This window comes from Tachypleus tridentatus, chromosome 2 (assembly GCF_004210375.1).
Source record: "Tachypleus tridentatus isolate NWPU-2018 chromosome 2, ASM421037v1, whole genome shotgun sequence".
Classification (NCBI taxonomy): domain Eukaryota; kingdom Metazoa; phylum Arthropoda; class Merostomata; order Xiphosura; family Limulidae; genus Tachypleus; species Tachypleus tridentatus.
The window spans coordinates 38,719,254-38,735,978 of NC_134826.1; the positions used below are offsets into that span (position 1 = coordinate 38,719,254).

The 16,725-nt window shown below is 33.8% G+C and overlaps 1 long non-coding RNA gene across 5 annotated transcripts in view; it reads right to left on the minus strand.

Moving 5' to 3' along the window:
* Positions 1–531: 531 nt before the first annotated feature.
* LOC143241128 (uncharacterized) overlaps positions 532–16,725 on the minus strand; it is a 43,312-nt gene continuing 27,118 nt past the window's right edge. For 3 of the 5 annotated variants that reach the window (XR_013022197.1, XR_013022194.1, XR_013022199.1), the window contains one exon: positions 532–710. This is a non-coding gene — a long non-coding RNA (uncharacterized LOC143241128). The other 2 variants (XR_013022201.1, XR_013022202.1) reach the window with 2 other exon arrangements.

The window sequence follows — 16,725 nt, forward strand, 5'->3', positions numbered from 1 at the left end:
TTCTCTCCTGATGTTTAAACTGAGAAAATATTTTGTAATGAAAATTTTTCTGATTGTCAAAAAGAAAATCTAATATGGAAATTAAATTTAAACACCATAAATGATAAATATGCACCATTATATTATTGTATTATAAATTTTCAACTAATCTAAAATCAAAAACAGTTTAAAATAATTTTACCCTGTATATAATAGTAGTCACTATTTATTATTTAAATGTTACTTGTAAAAACGTGTACCTTCATAAGCATATAATAAATTCAGTTGTGTTGGTAATCATGACAAAATTTTCCTTAACTATTTGTCTTCAGACAGATGAATTTCTTTATTTAGTGATGATCAAAGTAACATAGAATGCACAGCTGCTGACAAATTCTAAGAGCAGAAAATATATTCATTACAAAGAATTCATGAATTTTACAGTTAAAACACTTAAATGTTGGAGCCATTTGTGTTTGTGTGTTCTATAAGTAAGGTATAGTCTATTCTTTCTTTAACGTTATTTTCATTAAGAACATTTAACATATAATGTTTTATTATTTTTAATGTTTTTATTAATATATTTTTCATATACAGATTGCTTTGCATTGTTAACACAGTACGAGTTTCTAGGGCTAACATAAACCTCCTAAGCTGCATAAGTCATGTTAAATATTGATGAAACTTCGGAGAATGAACGACCACCATCATGAACACTCTGCATAAACAATCTATAAAAGAATGTCAAATATTATTGGGTTTATGTCAAAAAATATCATTAACAGTGAGAGTACCCAGCTAATAAAGCAACACATTCTAATCTTTATAAGTAAGAATATAACAAAAATACATAAGTAGCTGTGATCAGAATTTAATACTCATTCACACACTACAATTATAGACATTTAATATGAAACAATTCAAAATGCTTAAAGATTGAAATCAGCAGTAACCACTAGTAAAAACAAAACATTCACTTAACTGAGATACAGAAACAGAATCAGATATGTCAAAAACACCCAAAGATATGTCACGAAATATTCACACAACAAAGATAGAGAAATTGAATCAGAGATATGTCATGAACATCACAAGGTATTTCCCAAAAACCCTCACCCAACATAGGTACAGAAGTGGGATCAGATGTACATATCAATGATACCCAAAGACGTATCACAAAACACTCATCTAATACAGGTACAAAAATGAAATCACAGACATGTTAAGAATGCCCAAAAATACAAGTCAAAAGTATTTACCTGTACATTGCAATTTCTAAATGTTGAAAACATACAAGAAAAAAATACAATACTCACAGAGTGAAGTCATATGGGTTTTGTAAAAATAAACATACACATAGTGCAAATACAGAAATCAGAATTGGCCCACAAACTAAAGTCTTTAATACACATACTTATTAAAAATATAAATATTTGTGTGCAGAAACAAAATCAGACAAAACCCAGAAAGAAAGCAAAGATCAAAGTCAACAGTAGTCAAACATATAAATGAACAATACAAAAGTCATTAGTGTTCACTGGTAAACTGGTATAAATATATAAAACAACATAATTCACAGAAATTAAAAAAATTTATACATATATTGAAAACATTCAGGTATTTTTATTATTTATCAGAAACAAGATGTTAAATTAGCAGCATTGCAAACAGAACCAAATGTATACACGCTATGAAACACACAGAAATCAGTTATGGCAAAATATTATCTGTCTTTACTCTGACATTCAGATCAAGCATCACAAAAATTTACTAGCATTTAAGAGGCAAAATATAAAACAAAAAACACACTAAAAGTAAATAACTGGAGCTTGTTAACAACATTCACAAGTAAAATCACCACATTTATGTTCCTTAAATCTAAAATGAAAATCAAAGTGAATAACTGGAGCTTGTTAACAACATTCACAAGTAAAATCACCACATTTATGTTCCTTAAACGTAAAATGAAAATCAAGATAACTGGAGCTTGTTAACAATATTCACAAGAAAAATTACCACATTTATGTTCCTTAAATGTAAAATGAGAATCAAAATGAATAACTGGAGCTTGTTAACAACATTCACAAGTAAAATTACTACATTTATGTTCCTTAAATGTAAAATGAGAATCAAATAACTTGGTCAACTTTGTGTATTTTTTTAAATAATAAAACTATACTTGCATGATTCAAATATTGACTTTCAGCACGATAAGAATTATATATGAAGAGGAATCAGTTAGTGTCAATCCTACCAGTATTGAGTTGTATAAAAACAAACTGTTCACTTGAAGATTAAATGTAAATTTAATGTCTACCTAAGTTTATTGTAGCTTTACCTTTACTTTGATGACTGATTTTAAATTAATTATTTGGATGTATAGTTTATTAGGAGAAATATAATTAGTGTAATAGTTTTTTATTTAAATATTGTAGTTTTTGTACTTTGGGGGGGGACAGGAGCTGTATATTTTGCTATATAATTTTAAGGCACTTTTGGATCTTGTGTTGTTGGATTAGTTTATTGTAAGTTCAATGTAATACATAAGTTGGCTTGCAGTCTACACCCTTGGATTAGGCAGACATGTTTTCAACCTTCATAAGATCTAAAAAGTACATCTGCTGGGAAATGCATTACAGTCAGCTACTGTAACATCACTGAATTGCTCAAGAAAGGCAAACTAGCTTAGATGTGTATCTAGAAGTTTCTAATGGTTGGAATAACAATTCCTAGTTACTGACATTTCATTGTTTACTGAACTTTTCCATGTTGTTTACAATATTTTGTCATATCTAGAATAAGTAAATTTTAACAAGCTGTTATTCATAAATACAGGTTTGGATTGTGAATATAAAAATAGACTTGCTATTTATTTATAAAGAAACTGTGTAGTTATAAAAAACAAATTTCTCATTTAACTGAACCATGAGTGGTGATCACCTTTCAGGAGTTAAATGTACTCCTGCATATCATATTTCAAAATTAAATACATATAATAATTCTGTTCATTTCAACAATTCTTAAGTTTAAACATAATTTTGGATTAGCATTCTGTAATTCTGTAACATTTCCTTGATGTATATCATAAAGAAAAATCATTTAAAATTTAAACTTTCATTTTGACACAGCTACAAGGAGTTTCATACAAACAACTTGTTAGTTTTTTTTTAGAAGCTTTTACTCATCCTAAAGCATAGGTTTATAAAAGGTAAAATAATCATCATCCTTAAGAATGTAATAAACATGAACAACTATTAATAAAGTTTGGCTTTGAAATTGGTTACAGGTAAAGTTTAGATACCATTTTAAAAGGCAGAATAAAAAGTATGTTTGTAACTTGAAGTTGGAATGAGAAGTAATTTATAGTTTATTGAAAATTGGCAAGATCTAGTTCCTGCCTGAAAAAACAAAAGAAAAGTATAGAAAATTTATTAGACTTGAAAACAAACTATAGATATGAGAATTTTTTTAAAGTTTTGTAACATATTCCTTTTATTACTGAAAATGTTTTGATGTGCAATTATATCTATTAGAGCTATAAAAATTTTATCCTTTAATAAGATATCATGTAAGATACATAATATTCTGATGACCCAAATCTTTATTTACTTAATATTACTGTTCACCTTACTATATAAATGAAAAATATAGTTAACAAAACCTTTTTCTTGGGTAAATAAAAATACTGTTACCATGCCTGACCTGATGCCAGTTGAAAATTAAGGGCCTAGGTCACTAATAAATCTTTGTCAGTTTAGGTAGTATTTCTTACAATTTATAGCTTAAAGTAGTGAATATTGAAAAAATTGTCAACAGAAATATGTTTTTGAAAATAATTAAATTAAAGCACACTTGATATACAAAATGGAACTTCCTTATCAAGATTTTAAAAAAATAAATTCAAAGATGACAGGAACCAATTTTGATGTTTTTTAAAACATCATTTTAGAAATAAATTTTGAAACAGGGGATAACTGAGAAAGATTATAGTCACACCAAACTGCAATAATCGTGACAATGAAATGTTTCAAAAAACTGCTTTGGTAATAAATTAGCCTTAACAACATCAAATAAACATTGCTTTGTTCAGACAGCTTGAATAAATTTCTGAAATTCGAGTTTCATTATGTTTAGATCACTTTGACTATGACGGCGAGCACTACTGCCTTTCATGCACTTATCAAAGAATATGTTGGAAAGGAATCCAGCTTTCATCTTTATGTGACCTTGTAGGCCATGAGAACAGTTCGTTTCTTGATTTCTTCATAAATGACACCAACACATCAGAATGTCCATCTGATCTATCTTTTATGTTTCCCACATACCATTCATGATTGTATATGCATGCCACATATTTCCCTGGCTGATAATTGTCATTGTTATCATTAGACCCTATTTGAGCTGCTGTAGCACCACTTTCACTGCTACTACCAACAGTTACAACTGTGTACACATCATCATCTGATAGCCTTCTCATATACAATTTGTTGGTAGAATAAAGTTATGATGTGACCATATACCTGACACAGTTTTGTGTTTTTCATAGCAATGAAGTAGATCAAACTTTACACAATTCTGCAGGACTGATTCCTGATTGACAAGAAAGAACTGAATGCCCTGAATGTGGTCCTTTGCCCAATGGTACATATCAGAGACACTTAAAATTTGATAATTTATTATTTTTCACAACCTTGATTTTTTTGAAGATCATGTTCAGAGATGTAAGAATATATGGTAAAGGCTGATTAGAATATTTCAATGGGATTCATAATTTTTTTTAAATTGTTAATGCATACAATTTAAAGTATGGATACAAAAAAGTTGTTTTTTTTAAAGTAAAAAACGTATGGTCAGAGAATACTTTAAAAATTATAACAAAAAATAGGTTGAACACCATCCTGATTTTTTTTGTAGATCATATTCAGAGATGTAAAAATATATGGTAAAAATCTGAAAAGGCTGAATAACTGGTGACATAATCAAGCTGTGGTCTGAAGTAGGACTATTTTTAGCTAAATCATAAAAAGTTGCATTCAACTAAATCTTTTTACAGGAGATCTAATAGACTTTTATTTACAACAATTGCTGATTTTTCAACTGATATGCTACAGAAAATTTGAAAACAAAATTCAGCTTTGTATCATATTAAGTCTTAGAGCTATGGCTTATTATATAAACCAATGTTTTTTACGATTTTGGGTTTTCAGGTGATTTTACAGCCTCACTATAAAATACCTAAGAGAGATAAACTTCGTTTGAGACAATTTTGAATTCTGTGAGATTAATTCAGTCAGTGTAGCAAATTTCAGCCTTCTACCACCATTACTCTTGCAGCTTTAAGCTGCCAAAGTTGCCCGAAAATGAATTTGCCAGAAATAAAAAAAAAAATTAATTAAATTTTACAGGGCTGTAAATCAGAAACTATTAGAGATATTGATCTAATCTTTGGCAATTTTTCATTATATGGGTAGATGAGCACATGTGAATTTTTTCAAAGCATTCTGAGGGGGTCACCTGGAAAAGTTTCCAACATCTGGATAATTTGACATGGAATGACCCTTATAACTTTCACTGTCCATCTTAAAATAACTGTTAGTTAGACACAGCCTTGTTATATTTATAATATCACATACTTCTGAATGTTAGAAAACCTTACCAGCTGGTAACCTATTTCAAATCAACATAACACTCCTTCTACTGTTGCATTTGTGAACAATAATATTATGTTAAAATAATCTAGTTCATCACTTGTTCCTATGTTAATATTCTTGATGTAATTTACATATTAAGACAAATTTTTTAACCATAAATGTGCAAGCACTTATTTAAAAAGACCATTTAAATACTAGGCAAAATGGTATTCCAATTGTATGCAAGTTTGGATAGGAATAAAAATAAGATAATATAAAGTGAAACAGTATGAGGTTTCTTTGTTCATTCACTGTTGAGATACTACAAGTTTTTTACAACTGTTTCACTTTATAGTCTACTGCATTCTTAGGTTTTTTATATCACTGTGTAAGCCATCATTTAAAATATTTTAGTATTATCATTGTAACTGCTTCTGTCTAATGTAACAATCTGTCTTCTTTTATCTACTTTAGACATCACAATATTTTTATTTACATGAAGTTGGTTGATCTCATAATTATACAAGTTACTTTTTGGTATCAGAAAGTTAGAAATTTATAATATCATATACTAATGATATGGCCAAGAAACATGTCAACTTTCCTTACTTCCTACGAACAGTTACACAACACATGAACAACACAACCATTTAAGGAAAAAAAACAAACTAAACTCATACACAATAAAATAAAGCCCTTTAACAATGATTTATGATTAATTTAATACATCATATAAAGAAGTAACTAAAAGAAGCACTTTCAAATTATTATCATGCAAATCAATCATTTTATAATATAAAAAACAAGCTTATTATTTAAAGAATAACACATACATAATTAAATAAAAAGAATAGGCACCACCATTTTATGCTATTAATAGTAATACAATAAAATACCTTTAGATCAATAACAGAAAAAATAATGAAAAACTCTGTACATGTCTTTGCACAAAACACAAAAATCAATAAACTCTCAACGAACATAATAAATCCTTTAATGAAAAAGAACACAATATAAAAATAAATCCCTAACAATGATAAATACATATAATAATCCTTCAACAAATACTGAAAGTACAAACATGCATACAAAAAAACCTTTTATGAGAAAGGCATTTACATAAAAAAATCCTTCAACAATGCTTACCTAGCCCTTTTAGAAGGAAGCAAACAAATATATTAAGCACATATTAATCAAAAAAGGCCTAAACTAAATGAAATACCTGAATTGAGGAAGAACAAGATAATTGTACATTTTATAAATACATCATTTACCACAACCAGGGTTTCACTGGTAAAGACATCATCAGGTACAGATTGAAATGTTTTGTACCAGGGTTTACATTAAACAATGAACCTTGACATTTACCTAGGAACAAGTGGGGAGGAACTTACATTATTTCAATTGTTTAGAACTTTTTATGGGTTTGTTTTTAAGACATCTATTTTTTTCTGAAATTTCCAGACTGTGTAGTCTTTATCTTTTTAACATATATATAAAATTTTGCAGTTTTTTCTGGATCAAATTGGTGTTTAGTCTCAATAAGATTGGATGCAAAAAAAAGAATCCATTTTCCTTAATTTCCAGCTTCTAGAATGTTCTTTCATTCTCGTTTCTACAGAACATTCTGTTTGATCTGTATATACCCTATTGTAGTCTTGACATGTTAATTGGTAAACACTACTGTTGCTGTATGTTTCTATTCTTTGTTCTTGCACAGTTTTCCTAGGTTATTTTTACAATAAAAAGCTGGCATGTAGATTTCTCTGTTCAATGTGGTAAACACTTTGTGAGGAAATTTTCCAATGTAGCTTACCTTACACCATTTTTTTAAATTTTTTGTTGTCATTAAGTACACAGTATATTGATTTTAAATTTTTAAAGATATTGCATTAATTAACTTTGTTGTATTACCACTGTTAACAGCAATTTGTTTTTAATCATTTTCATAATCTTCAGGTAGCAAAGATATGGTGAATAGTTTGTGTAACAAACTACTGAACACAACAAGTTTGAGATATTGGATGGCTTGAAGAAGCATATATGATGGTATCACTATAATGAAATTAAGTGATAAATACTAATTTAAGAAAATGAAAATCCCTCTCATAAAGTGAACTCTGCTGAACAACAAATAAACACAGTTAACTCTCAAACCCAGTTCACTATTCTTCCTATCATCTAGTTGCCACATAGACACTGTCCATTTCTGTAAAAAGGAATGGAGATTGAGACTGCAACAGGTTAATAAACACATTCCGATTCAGGTAAGACAAGTTAATCCTTACTTCTGACCATTAACCTTTAATAATATTTCCATTGCCTTTCCTTACAGACCTTCTTTTAATTAGAATTTAGTACTAATTTTCAGCATGATATAGAGGGTTTACTACTAAGAAGGTGTTACTTTCCACTTGCACCTAGCACACTTAAGGTTTGCATGTTCATGCTTTATTACTGCACCTTGTATTGAAACAATGTTAAGAAAATATTCAGTACAACTGAGCTTATTAAAAATATTCCAACCTTTATGACTAGAGCCTATCACTACCAAGTACACCAGGTTCACAATATCTCAGCTGCTGTCTGTAATTTTTATCTACAACTCACAATTCCACCAACTTAAAAACACTTTATTCATCTGAAATATCTTTTACAGCTCACTTTAAGAAAACACCAGACAAAACTGCTTTCCCTCAGATGTAGTACAAGTCTCTTTGTTTCTTTCATCTCTTCTAAGATAATTCACTACCTGCCAAATATTTCAATGTAAAAATCAAAACCATCACAATGGAAGTGATGAGTTGAAGCCTGCATGTTGAACATACCTAACACTTTACAAAGCTCAGAGAACAGCTGGTTGTTGAAATTGGCTCTCCCTGGATCTCTTTCAATGTACCAAACTAACTTATACAGTGCTTCAAGAATTTTCTGTTGAAGTTTACCTCGTTTTAACCAGTTATTTTTACTGAGTGATATACACCTTATAATATTTATACCAGTGCCAAATATGGACAGAAAATTTGCTGTGAAATGTTAGCAAAAGTGTAATATCTTAGTGCCCAATATTCTTTGTGTAGTACAAAATCTGGAGAATATTGTCTTGGAGCTCTGGAGATTATTATCTGCAATACATCAGAGTACCATGGCTCAGCAGTTCAGAGCGATGATAAAGCACATCTTTCTGTACTTCTAAATGACTGTGAAAATGTTAAAGGTTACATGTGTTTGTGGTATACTCCTCTATAGGTGCTAGCTGGTCTTCATCTCGCTGCATGGCAAGAAGTACCCATACCAGATCTGGGTCCTTCAGCTGCTTTTCTAAAGCTTCATGACTTGTAAAATGTTATAGCGTTAATGGTTTCAACTGGATCAGGACATTCTACAGAGGAACCAGGTGTCACCATACTAAAAGATATTGTCTACCTAAATTTCTACGCTGCAGGCCTAATCAATAAACTATGTTACAAAATGTATTTTTAAAGTTCATCAACCATTTCAGCAAGGCATGGTCCAACCAAATGGCAAACATTCTACTATACCAGTCAAGTCTCTCACCACGTCTATCTCAGCTGTGTCCAGAAAGATTTCATCTCTTCCTTGAATTTGACCAAGAAATTCCACTTACATATGAACACCGCCTTCCTTGATTTAAGTTTCAAGCCTGCTTGAGTTATTAACAGTGACCAAATAATAAAAAATAATCAGTGTATATTGGATATCTCTCTTACTGCGACTCTTTAAGTGTAAGCTTCCTTAGTCTCTTAAAAGCAGCATACTCATTGCATTGGCTGAATCACATGGCACAGAACTCCAGTAATCTTTTGTGCTAAAAATCAGCCTTAGATTTATCAACATCCAGCTTGACTCGCTGGTATCCAGATGCTAGATCCAATGTCAAAGGAACTGTACGATGTGTCCAGATGTTCATCTGTTAACATGTTCATCCATCTAAAATAAATATGGAACCTTAGCATACCTTCATTATTCCTAACAGTCACTATTACTTGATATGGCCAAGCATTTTCTGAAGGTTGTATGATCTCTTCTTTCCATATTCACTGTATTTCAGTGCTGTCTATGTCTTCCTGTTCTAGAAAAGCCAGCTGTTAGTTTATCAGACATATTTCATCTACATTTATGTTTCTATAAGTTACCGTAGTTCACTCACGTGGTGACTTGACCACAAAAATACATGACAGTATTCAATTAACATGTCACTGAGTTGCTTTTCTATGGTTGGTTGGTTGATTCAGTGTTTTATGGCACAAAGCAGCTAGGCTATCTGTGCCAAACATCTGGTAAAAAGTTAAAATTAAATTTAGTAAAATTCATAAAAGGAAATTAAGGTAGAACAAAACAAAGTTTTAAAAAAGCCTAAACAGCATAAAACCAATATTTACATCTAGTCTACAACGTTAAGAGAAAAACTACAGTAATTCAAGTTGTAAAGCACTTTCTGTAGTGTAACTGTAATTATCATAACTCACCAGGAAGACTAACAGGTAAGTACAAAAACCACCATCAGTCACCTGAAGTTGGCCTTTCCAGTCCCGGTTCCAAGTTATTTGACATTATGGCCATTTTCAGAAAGGAAAGTAATAAATAGGTTGTAAAAGACATGTAGCAAAATTATAATAATAACTTTCCAGGATGACTAACGGGTAGTTCAAACAGCAGCGTTAGTCACCTAAAGTTGGCCTTTCCAGTCCTAGTTTCGAGTTATTTAATGATACAGCCAGTTTCCGATTTCAAATCGAACTATATAAACTGTGATTTTTTAAAAGGTGGCCACATTAAAAAGGTGTTATGTATAAATTAAAAAACTTAAATGGAATTAAAAAGATTAATGGCCTTTGAAAAACTAAAAACATTACCAAGGTGGACAGTGTCACCATCACCAACAACACTGTCTAATGTTATGGACAAACCTTGGAACAGAACATGCTTAAAATGGTGCCATTGTTGAGGTTGTAACGATGACAAGAAAGTAAAATGTGACTTATTGTGATCTGAGTGTTACATAAACTACACACTGGTGCATCAGTTCCATATAAAAGAAAACGATAAGTTAAAAACTGTGACCAGTGCGTAGTCTAGTTAGAACAACTTCCTCTTTCTGATCCTTACGGTAACAAGATGGCCAAAGTCCAATACAGGGATTTATTTGGAAAAGCTTGTTTTTGCGTTGCTCACTCCAAGTTGACTGCTAGCTGGCATGGAGCCGAAGCTTGAATACAAGACCATAGTCCATGTTTGGAACAGGCACAGCAGTAATAGTGCAGACAGACTTAGCTGCAGCATCAAGAAGCTCGTTCCTGCAAAAACCAACGCGGCCCAGTATTCAGAAAAACTGGAGAGAAGTAGATGTTAAAGAGAAATTGGCCAGTTGGTTTTGAATATTGGCTAAAACAGGGTGTGAGCCAATGTGAAGCAATTCAAGGGCCAGTAGAGAACTAAGCGAGTCAGTATAAATAGTGCACTTTGATTACTGTTTAGCTTTTGTGTGAACCAGGACAAGACAAATGGCATACAGTTCAGCAGTGAACACAGAAGCTGCAGAGGGGATTCTGCACACAACCACCAAACTACAACAAATCATGGCAGAGCCCACACAGTCACCTGATTTCGAATCATCTGTATAAATAGAATGGAAGGATGGTTCGAAAGATAGGGACTGTAAGAAGCCATGGTGGGATGGGCTGGCTAGAGGATACAGCAATGTTATCTAAGAAGAGACCCAATACATCCAACTGTGCCTGGATATGAAGGCCAAAAGGAGCAATGGCAGACCATCTGGTCTAAAAAAGCATGACCCATCAAGGAAAGAAAACACAACCCCAGGTAGGATGCTTTGATAAGGAACAAAGTTTCGAAGCATATAGTAAAGACAGTTGCAAATGACAAAGGTGCAAAGAAGGTTCATGAGACTCTATGTATAAGCTCTGAACTGATATGGAATTCAGGATCAGGGTGAATACCCCTTTGGCAGCAAAAGTGCATGCAAATGGTTTTAGAGAGAGAGAAGTTAAAGCCATTTGCTGTGGTCTACTTCAGTAAACAATTGAGGGCAGTCTGTAGCTGCCACTCAATATTCCTCATGTTCAATGACTGACATGAGATGTGAAAGTCATCGACATAGACCCCGTTTCCAACAGTGAGAGGGAGTTGTTCAGTGATGGCATTAATTTTTATACTGAAAAGTGTGACACTTAAAACACAGCCCTGAGGGACTCCAAGTTCCTGCAGAAAAGTGTCAAACCCACATGAACTTGGAATCTCCTGTCAATCAAACATTTTTAATAAAAATGGGCAAATGGACACATAACTCATATATATGGAGGTCTCGCAAAATGCCATACCTCCATGTTGTATCATAACCCCTCTCAATGTCAAAGAATATTGATACAAGATGTTGTCATATGAGAAAGGCTTGTCTCATTGACGTTTCAAGTCGAATCAGGTGGTCCATGGTGGAGCACTGTCGTCAGAACCCAACTGGGTGGGAGAAAGAAGGTTGTTTGATTCGAGGAACCAAACAAGATAAGCATTAACCATCCTCTCTAAAATCTTCCAGAGACAGCTCATCAAAGCAATTGGATGATAGTTTGAAGGAATCTTGGGATCCTTTCCAGACTTAGAGAAAGGTAGGACAATTGCCTGGCACAAGACATCAGGAAAAATATTCTCCTGCCAGATCCAGTTAAAAACAATCAGAAGAATAGCAAGAGAAGCAAGAGGTATATGGCACAGCATTTCATAGTGTACATAATCAGGTCTAATTGATGTACTGCCAGACCAATGAAGGGCCAGTTTGAGTTCACCAGTGTAAAGAGACGATTATAGTCATAGAGACAATCACCTTGAAAGGAAAGAGGTGATCGCTCTGCCCCAGTCTTGATGACTAAGAAGGTGGAGGAAGAAGCAAAAGTGTTAGATTCCTGCCAAAAGCTTTCACCTCGAGTATCAGCTATTTCCTGGCCATCAGAGAGCAAGATTGAGATGGGGACAGAATTATATTGCTCACTGACCTTTCGAATCTTATCCCATATGACTTTGGAACTGGTGGTAGACGATATGCTGGTTGTGAACTTAATCCTTCTGGCTTTGACATCTTGATTCTATCAAACTATCATTTAGAGATTAGGCAGAAAGGAATTACCCCCTTTTAGTGAGAAGAAAGGGTAGAAAGTGTGAGAGAAGTGAGTAACTACTGGAAATATATTTTCGACATATAAAAATAATAAATTCCAATAATGGTACCTCAACCCTCTCATATGTACAGCTAGAATTCCACATTGAATAGATGGAAGGGTTGGTGCAAGGGAGAGAAGTATCATTTCAAAGTATCAGAACACCTATAAAGTGTGATCTCCATTTGGTATACTCTGCACCCAGTGTGAAAATAAGTGGCAAATACAGTAAAAAGTGGGAGGAGCACAACCAAAATGGAAAGAAAAGTTGGATGCATTCAAATCCACACCACAGTATACCAGACAATCAATCCCAGAATCATCTACAGACAATAATGCAGGGAAAACTATAATGAATGTTCACAAAGCAGCATTAGGAACAAAATTTTTGGCTCATGGTAGGAGGAGGATCCAAACTGTCTTCACCTCAATTTGGGTAGAAAGTAAATACTTTTCAAATCAATCTTTAAAAAAGGGCACATGTGTGCAAATCCACAATCACACATGTCTCCTGAATCCCAACATCCAAATAACAGTATGAAGAGAGGTGCTAATGTGGCAAGTCACATTAAACCAAACTCAATCAGACTTGTACCTCAATGTACAATATTAGCCTCAGGTAGTGAAAACACTCTGTGGTGGAGTGTGAAAAAGAGAAACTTCACCCCAAATAACATCAGTTTCCAGATAGGACTTCACAGAAGCATGCAACATTGAAAGCAAAGTCATCCTTTGAATAGGATGGCACATATGCTGCAGCATAACATCATGGTTCTTGCTCCCACCATACAGAAGTGGAGTGCTGCTGTAAAAGATATGCAATCTCACCATCTGGATATAACTGTGCAGAAGCTTGTTGCACTATCAACATCCAGAATCCATACAACATCACTCCCTAGAATGGATCATACAGAAACTGAAGTGCAGTGTCAACCTGTGAGTCACACTGCATGGAAGTGGATTGCCTCTAGAGAATATATGCAAACTCACTCTCAGGATAGAGCTTCACAGAAGATTGGCATGACATCAACCTCTGGGACCCACCAAATAGAGGTGGAGTACTTAATTAGAAGATTAAACATTATCTACATCAGCATAACATCACTGCTCTACCATCTAATGAATGGAAATATTCACATTAAAAAGGGCTCCTCAATTGTCCATCACAACAGCAGCTCAGAACTGCAAAGTTGCAAAGACTCCCATACTCCACTAGGAGAATAAGAGGAAAGAAAATGTTGTGGAGAGTCTAGAGAAATACCAACAATGAGACAGTTCAGTGGGTGACCACAAAAACTTCATACTGAAAAACAGACAGTCCCTGATTTATTCAACTGATGGGACAGCAGGGATGGGCAACTATCCCCTTGTGATTTACCCATGTAAATCCACGGGTTAGTATGGTCTGAAATGAGACACATTTATGAAGCTTATATATTGTGAGGAAAAGTTACTAGAAATCTTGTGGAACATTCCATTTCAACAGTGTACATTATTGGCCACTGGTATACATGTTTGCCATTCAGTGTGAATTTGAGAGATAAGCATACCTAGACAGGCAGTGCTTGTCACTAAGTAGAATCCTAAACTCAAATGGAATATGCTTCTGCCAGACAAAATATATAAGCATTACCAACCTCATCAAAGTCTGAAGGGCTACAGGTGCTACCCTGACAGGGAAGAAACAGTTACCCAATGAAGACAGTGGGAAATGAACATACAAGGTGTAGACAATGGAGGTTAGATGCCAGTGAAGAAGTTCAGTGTTTGATCTGATATAATAACATCTGAAAAAGATTTCAGGAAGAAGATAGGAAGGAAGAGAGGAATATACCAATCTAATCAGTTGACAAACCCAGCTTGTAAGAGTAAAAGGAGAAAGATCATGTACAGAGAAATATTAACACAGAATGAAAAAACATACGCCATGAGGTTGAAAGCACCTTGAACATGACATACAAGAAGACCTATCCATAGTGTGTGAGCCCAATAAAAGAGTTCTAATGTTTGACCACAAAGGTAATGGAAACAGTTGCCTCCTTGATGATTGATACAGGCCACAAAATGGAATTGTAAGAGTGGATCATGATGTGTTGGTTCCATAGCAGAGGAAGAAAACAATCAAAAACATGTCAGACCACCTAAAGCTCCAAAATTTTGATATGGTAAGATGTTTTTATTTCAATCCATTGTCCAGAAGGCTCCTGTTGATTGACCCACACCCAACAATCTTGGAGAGAAGTATCTGTCTATAGATGCAAATCTGGATGAGGTGGAGAAAGCAGTACTCCTACTGTTGTGTCATCTTTGTTCAACTACCAATATATATCATTAGTAAGGGCAACTGATAAATCCAAGGGGTCTTGAACAAGATTTCATTAGTTGTCCAGTGTCCTCTGAAGAGAATGTCTGTGTTTGATTCCAAAGGGATAAAGGCTTCCATAAAAGCCCATGTCCCCCAAAACAATAGATTGAATAGAACTTTAAATGCAACAGCAGAAGGAGCAGTAAATGTATTGAGAAGTGAAAGCTCCATCACATGGAGACAAAGTGAAAAGGGTTGGGCCCAATTGAGGTGAGTGTAGAAAAATACATCTATATACCCAAGAGAATAAGATGTTGGGTAGGCAAAAGAAAAACTTCTCTAACTTCAGAATCCAAACAACATAAACGGAAAAGATTCCAGTACAGAAGTAGCAAACATGAGCCAAACATCTGTGTAGTGATGTAAAAGCAGCTCTCAAGCATTTATAAGTTGGGCAAAGACCTTGATCAAAGTGCAAAAAGTGTTGAAGCAAGTCCAAAAGGCAAAATATGAAACTGAAGCATAACCTTAAGGTGAACAAACTGAAGATAGCATTTGGACTGATGAAAAATAGGAATATGGATATAAACATTTCAAACATCTACTTTGTTCTTCCACAACCCTGGAGAAAAAACCCACCAGAGTTTTAAAAATACTCTATGGTAAAGTGGTAATATCCAAAAAGTGGTTGAGGTAGGACAGGTAAATCACAGGATGTCAGTCCCTGAATCTCTTGGAGACAGCCTAGAAAACAAAATTTGGAGAAGAATGGCTGACAGATTCAACAGCTCTTTGTGATAAAAGTATGCACAGCTTTGAATAGATGCTAACTAGTAGTGGGATCCTACATTTAACAGAAAGAAACTCAATACAGGAAACAGTTGGAGAGGGAGTGTGAAATGGATAAAATGTCATTCTAGTAAAACTTGGATCATCCAAGGAATGGTAGTGAATTCCCATCAGTGGAGAACACCGTCAGCCAAATACACCACCAATGGACCAGAAACCACTTGACAGTCAATGGAACTGCTGAGCAATAATGAACTTGGTGCCAAGATACACAAAATGTTGAGCTCCTAATGGTAGGTGCTAGTAAAGGACATAAGCTGCAGGACAAAAACAGTTATGTAAGTGGTCATGGAATCAGAATGAGACAACCAAGCAACAAAAGATGAAAAGGCTGAATGCTGTCTCACAGATTCCACATGTGATTCCAAATACTTAGGAATATCTCCAAACACAGACTGATGGAGAAAAGGAGTCATCCACAAGTGATAAGGATAAGAGGAAATAGATGAACCTGTGACAAGAAAGCATCTCTAACAAAAAATCCCAATGGCAAAAAAAGCATATGTGAAGGTATAGGGCAAAGCAGGAAAACTGTGCCAACATGGAGGTAATGAGAGTAAAGTTTCCCATGAAAACCTCTCAAGGGATTGGTGAAGGGCCTCATAAAGAAGGTATATGGTGGAAAAGTAGCACAGGAAATCTTTAAGGTTAAAACAAAGGAAAACTGGACATGAAAAAATGTTTGGGATTTTAAAGGTCAAACCCCCTATCTTGGTAAAAGTGACTCCCACTACAAAGAATCAAGAAGGGGTTAATCAGCTTGATGAAA